The sequence below is a fragment of the Pygocentrus nattereri genome, chromosome 11 (assembly GCF_015220715.1).
Source record: "Pygocentrus nattereri isolate fPygNat1 chromosome 11, fPygNat1.pri, whole genome shotgun sequence".
NCBI classification, from domain to species: domain Eukaryota; kingdom Metazoa; phylum Chordata; class Actinopteri; order Characiformes; family Serrasalmidae; genus Pygocentrus; species Pygocentrus nattereri.
The window spans coordinates 29,538,407-29,545,542 of NC_051221.1; positions in this window are offsets into that span (position 1 = coordinate 29,538,407).

A 7,136-nucleotide genomic window follows, 5' to 3' on the forward strand; every position below is an offset into this window, starting at 1 on the left:
TTTGGCATGTCTCCAAAGAACTCAGACAAGTTGTAGATTGGGTCATATTGCAGACATTTCCTATCTTTTTGTCCTAAGTTAAGGACATGAAAGGTCATGATAAGATTTTTCACAATTTATATTACAGAAGCAAATCTTAATTTAGGATCTTAGGATCTAAATCTTAATTTAGGTTCTCAAGTTCCCCTAATCAATCGAAGGTGACAATAAACTGTCATGTCTGTTACCTAGCAACCGACCATCTGCACACAGATGAAGCGTAGATACATAATCAAAACAATCAAGCTAGTTAGTCGGACAGCTGGATACAGTTACTGATGTAAAAGGTCAAACAAAACTAAAGCACAATAAACTTGAAGTTAAGAATATTGTGACAGCGCTTATTGCTGTTTATCAGAGAATCACCACACTCCAGTGTCAGTTTCCGAAATGCTTTAGCTGAGCTCTCCAACATTATACCTCCTCATAAACAGGCTCGCCTTCAGCTCTGTCTCTTCATTAATCACCACCTTCACTGTAATATTTTATCTGACAAGTTCACATTGACATCAGCACATGAAGGTAAGAAGAGGGGGCAATGGAGATCATGTCTGAAGTGTCTGGGGTTTTAAAACAAAAAAACAAAAAAAAAAATCATAAGTGAAAGCACCGTTTTCGATGTAGATAAATGTAACATTAACAGCATTATGTTGGTTATAGCGAACAGTGCTGCATGTCACTGTATAAAACAATCTAAATAGACAGTTAAAATAGAAGTTGACACCTCTGCGGTTGTCCTAAAGTTAGGGCAGAATTTAGGAAATATAATCTAGTTTGGACATTTCTGTAATACTTTTTTCTTATCTGGAGTTAGCATAAGATTATGAACTTATGAATTATGCAGTAGGCTCTAAATTCAGTCATCACTGAAGTTGTCATGGTGACTAAATAGATAAATTGAGATTTGAGACTTCAGAAGATTGTGTTATACAACCCCAGGTCCATAACTCAGCTTCAGTGAATAAACAGAAGAAAATAGGTGCTGTGGTTCAGGCTAGCACATGCTTCTCACTGTTAGCTGGCTAAGCTAGCACTGCATATTTGGCATGCAGCCCTGTCCTCACAACAAAAGGCCAAATAACTGCTACTGAACAAAATAATTAAACTTAACTAACTCAGATGTGATGCTACAACATCATTTCCTATCGACTCCCGACCCCAGTATTGAAATCATACAATTTGAAACATTTGAGGAATGAAAATCATCTGATCTTTGGCTAAGGGAATCAACGCAGGATCTGATTGTAATCAAACATGTGAGTTACACCCTTAGGTACTATGTTGAAACAATAACTTATTTTCTTACAATTGCCCGATAATTACTGACATTCTTGAAGTCATTCTTATGTCAATTATTTTGACATACATTATAGTGGGATATGAAGTCAACATCCCTTGCTGGATCAGGGCCTTGTCGTGGCGAAAGGGCTTGTGTGGTCTAGGGATCTTCAGAACTAAGTCGTTGGGAGTAATATGCTCCTGGGAGGGTCTCCCAGGGCGAACAGACTAACACGATCCAAAAACCCACCATGAAAAACAGGCACAGAAAACTGTGTACCCAGCCTGGGATAGGGTCACCGGGACCTACCCCTGGAGCTAGGCCGGGCTCAGCCTGAAGAGGCAATGTGGGGGGACCATGTGGGCCCACCGTCCGCAAGGTCCAGCATGGGGGAGCGGTGCAGTGCTGCACAGGCAGTGGGAGATTGCAGGGGGGCCCTTGTAGCAGAAACTCTTGGCACGTGGAATGTAACCTCACTGGGGGGTAAGGAGCCAGAGCTTGTGCGGGAGGTTGAGAGGTACCAACTAGATATAGTTGGGCTCTGGAACCAAACTCCTTGATGGGGTTGGTCCCTCTCCTTCTCAGGGGTTGCACTCAGTGAGAGGCACTGGGCGGGAGTGGGGATACTCACGAGTCCCCGGCTGGTGGCCATTCAGTTGGAGTTTGTCCCAGTGGACGAGAGGGTCACCTCAATGCGAATTAAAATCACAGAGAGGAAAACTCTGACTGTTGTGTGTGCTTATGACCAAACAACAGGTCAGAGTATTCTGCCTTCTTGGAGCGAGTTGGCAGGGTTCTGGAAAGGGTCCCACCTATAGACTCCATAGCCTTACTGGGGGACTTCAATGCTCATGTTGGCAATGACTGGGAGACCTGGAGAGGCGTGATTGGGAAGAATGGCCTGCCCGATCTGAACCCGATTGGTGAATTATTATTGGACTTCTGTGCCAGGCATGGATTGTCCATAACGAACACCAAATTCGAACACAAGGATATTCATAAGTGTACATGGTACCAGAGCTCCTTGGGTCAGAGGTTAATGATTGACTTTGTTGTCGTCTCCTCTGACTTGGGACCATATGTTCTGGACACTTGGGTAAAGAGAGGTAGTGAGTTGTCAACTGATCAGAATCTGGTGGTGAGATGGATCAGATGGCAAGGAAAACTGATGGTCAAACCCGGTAGGGGACTGGATGGCCCAAAGGACTCCCGACTCAGCAGAGAGGTACAGACAGGTGAGAAAGGTGGCAGAAGCAAAATCCAGGGCACGGGAGGAGTTTGGCGAAGCCATGGAAAAAGACTTTCGGTCGGCTTCAAGGAGGTTCTGGACAGCTGTCCGGTGACTCAGGAGTGTTCGGGGTGGCTGCGCCTAAGCTGTATTCAGCAAGGGTGAAGAAACTCTGACTTCAAATGAGGATATTGTTGGTTAGTGGAAGGAGCACTTTGAAGAACTCCTTAATCTGGGAGACATGCCTCCCTCACAGGAGCCTCTGGTGGGTCAAGCTCCATTTCCCTGGTGGAGGTCACTGATAGTAGTTTGCAAGCTCTTCAGTGGCAAGGCACCGGGGGTGGATGAGATCCGTCCAGAGATGCTTAAGGCTCTGGATATTGTGGGGCTGTTGTGGCTGACGCACCTCTGCAATATTGCATGGACCTCAGGAACAGTACCCTTGGACTGGCAGACTGGGGTGGTGATCCCCATTTTTAAAAAATGTGTGTGCCGACTATTGGGGTATCACACTGCTCAGCCTCACTGGGAAAGTCTATGCCAAGGTGCTGGAAAGGAGACTCTGACCGATAGTCAAACCTCAGATTAAGGAGGAACAATGCGGATTCCGTCCCAGCCATGAAACAATGGACCAGCTTTTCACCCTCTCGCGGATTGTTGAGGGGGCATGGGAGTTTGCCAACCCAGTCTACATGTGTTTTGTGGATTTGGAGAAGGCTTACGACCGGGTTCCCCGAGATATCTTGTGGGTGGTCCTCCGGGAGTATGGGGTACCAGGGCTACTACTCCAGGCCATTCGATCTCTGCACTCCCAGAGTAAGAGCTGTGTTCGTATAGTCAGAATTACCCCGGGGTCATAAAAGGGTCATCCTAGGACCCGCTGGAGGGATTACATCTCCAAGTTGGCCTGGGAATGGCTTGGGGTCCCTGGGAATGAGCTGGAGGAAGTTGCAGAGGACAGGGTCATTTGGGATTCTCTGCTCTCCCAACTACTACTGCGACCCTATCTGGATTAAGCGGTTAACGACGATGACGATGATGATGTTGATGATGAAGTCAACATTTTCAGAAAGTGAGTCATTATTTTGAAATGCTAAATGAAACATTTGTGAAAATAACTCCTTATTGTGAGATACTATGTCAAGGTTTTGACACACTGATGCTAGAAACAGGAGACATAAGACACAATGTAGGGTATTAATCAGGCAAACGATCCCTCTGTATAGTCTTTGGATTTTTAAGGTCAACTGTGATCTTGTCTTTTGACCTGTTATAAGACCTTCCACATCCTTCTATCCATCCAGCTAGTGTGAAGACATAGATGAGCTAGCAAAAGCATTTCTGGTTGACAGGCCTGAATGCGGAATGCTGTAGTTTGCAGTCAGAATTACAGCAGAGCACATAGCAAGGACATAGAATGTTTCTGAATACACTTGATGAGCTATGACAGACTATAGACCCACTGTAACATCACCAGGAATGGCGTCTCAGTAAAATACACATAGTGCCACGAGGAACGAAAGTATTTGTCACAAGAGTGGCTTTCTTTTTCATTCTGTGCAGCACTACAAAGCTTGTGTACAGCGAAAACACTAAGGAAACACTGATGAGATCTAGGAAGTATATGTGCTTTCATTTAACCCTTCCCTCCTTTTTTATTATAAATTATTAGTTTATTCAAAACATATTATTTCTGTCTCATTCTAAATTCCCTGCTGACATTAATGGTGCCCATATGGAAAAGGGTTAGTTTGGTGTCTCATCTTCATCGAGTATTAAGCACAGCCAGGCTGGGATGCAGCTTTGTAGAACCGGACGACATTTCTCCCAGCCACTGAGCCATATCCACCCCAAGAACACTAATCATATGGGCTCCTTTGATGCACACGCTTCCAGATTTTCTTTTTATTGTTCTGCAAACAGAACAAGATCATTAAAGCTTTTAATGTTTTTCCCCCCTTTTTTTGCAGAATACATGATGTAATTTAAACTGTTATTCTAGCAGAGGGGAATGTACCTGCATCTTTGTCTTTTTCTTTCTTCCTTTTTTCCATCCTTTCTTTTTATTTCCAGTCTAGATGGAATTCCCCCTTATCTAAATCCAATAATTATATTTCCCATGATGTGAAAACAGCTTCTACTCCTCTCTTTCTCTATCTCTCTCTATTTGTAATCCTTCTTCTTTGATTGAATAAATAGTGTAAACATGTGCTGCGGATTTGTTTCTGTATATCTGTCTTGTCAAAACTCAGGACAACAGTAATACACTTTCTCTCTAAGACTTGTAAACCTTTTTAACAGTCTGTGTAAACACGGAAGCTATTGAAATGTTTTTTCCTCAACAAACACACATTTTTGCTGTCAAAGATTCAACTTCATCAGCTGCATGAGACGTACTGAGCACAGTGCCTTGTAACTGTCATACAGACTGACATGTTTTAACTGAAGAACAAAGCGACTCTATGATCAGCAGAGATGCTTTATTTGTAGCCTGTTTTTCAGATTAGATTGAATGAAACTGAAGTGTATTATTGCAGTTCATCACCGCACTGTATAGATTAAATTATGGGAAAAATCCCAAAGCTCATTTGGCGTCTGCCTCTATTTATCCTTTACCCAGAGTAAATGAAAGCACTGATGCAGATAACTGGCCTAACAGCCCTAAAATGTGGCACTTACACATCCTAGAAAGAGTGAGATAGTTTGTGCAGTTTAACAAAGGCTCTAAAGCTCTCTATCAATGGACACCCAGCAAATTTGATGTCCAATTAGTACCTTGCCATAATCCCCCAGTCCTTTCAGTGCAGTAAGGCTGAAGAATGAAAGCAGTGGAGAGGAGGGGGAGGTGTGTGGACTGTTCTCTGCACTCCAGGCCCCTCTTTAGAATAACTCATTCTCTGGAGAACCACACTGAGATCCTGTACCAAGGACTGGACTGCTTTGTATATTTAGTTCACTTTTTCCAATGCTTCTTCTGTTCCTTTTACAGTGTAGTGAAGAATGTACAGAAAGCATCAGAGGTGTAGTAGGATGATTTAACTATAATTTGACAAGAGGACAAGCAAAAGCTTACAAGATTAGTTTGAAAAAAGTCCAGTTTGCAGTTTTTCCCTTACTCCAAATGTTTGGAGTCTGAGGTTTGCTTCCTGATTTTTCCATAGGGCCTACCAGGCTACCATAGCTGACCAGCATTGAAAGTTTTCCAAAGGTTCAAAGGTAAAATGTCTGTAGAATAGACCCCCCCCACAAATATTTCTTTATGTACAAGTTAAGGGTGTTGTGTTTATTATACAACTTGCTTTGAAGCTTTTCTACCTTCTAAGGAAGTTAGGTGAGTGAGAGAATCTGAAGAAAAAGGCATTACAGATGCTTCAAGCTTGGTTAATCTCTCTTATTATGATTAAACGTGTTGAAGAGCCTGATGTATTGTTTGATCATGCTTTAAGTGTTTCTTGGAATAAATATTAAGAGTTAAAGTAGGTTTTGTCAAACAGATCAACCCTGATCAAAGACTGACTGAGCCTCATAATCAAACACAGGCTTCTAATATTTCATCATACTTTCCATGCGACAATGAATATATCCACTTATATGTATTAAGAAGCACCCTTTTTCTCTCGGAATAGAGAAGGCACAGTAGGTTAGTTGGGTTTAGCTGCACTTGCAACATGCCTGTGCAAATATAACGACACCTGTTTTCATATTTTATCAGGATGTGGGGTCATACATAAGCCTCATATGTATTATATGTATGTAACTATATACAGTACTGTGACCACCTTTTTCCAGCTATTATTTATTGTTCAGGAGATATTTTCTGAGATGATTAGATATTGGAAAATCAATTTTCCAAAACTGGAATTCAAAAGTTATTATATGATAAAGAGAAAATGAGACTCTTAACAATTATGCAAGACCTGGTTGACCACCAAAACTGACCATCAGATTAACAGATCTTAAAGATTTCATCTTTGAGAGAGAGAGAGGAGAAAATCAAGCTCCACTCTTACTTCTCCTTCCACTGTGAGAAGACACCTCAACACTGAAGGATGTTCACAACCGAAAGGATGTGTAGCTGACAAGAAGCCCTCACTGAGAAAAGGAAACTGACAAAAAAGAACATTTCTAAATCAAACAGAAGCTCCTGGTGCTTTCAGAATAGTGGACTGACCACCTCAGAGTCCAGACCTGAACATCACAATGTGTTTGGGATTATTTGAATCGTGAGGAGTAGTAAATGCAACCAACTTCTGAGACTGTACCTTGGAGGTGTTGAATAAATAAAGGCCATGTGTGCACACACTGACTACTGAAAAAAAGACATATTTCATTTTTGAGGCTTCTGTTTAATGTTGTCAACACATTTATTTAACATGTGTAAATATGTTAAGCATATAATTCTACTTTTTCCCTGATGATGAAAAATGAACATGTACTTGATGGCTATTTTGATTGGAAGTTACATTCATGTAGTCTGATCTCTGACTTTTGCACAGTACTGAATATGAAATTTCAAAGCCTAATCCTTAATCTCAACCCCAATCTTAACTGCAATAACCAAAATAGAAGTAGTTCAATGCTTCCAGTTTT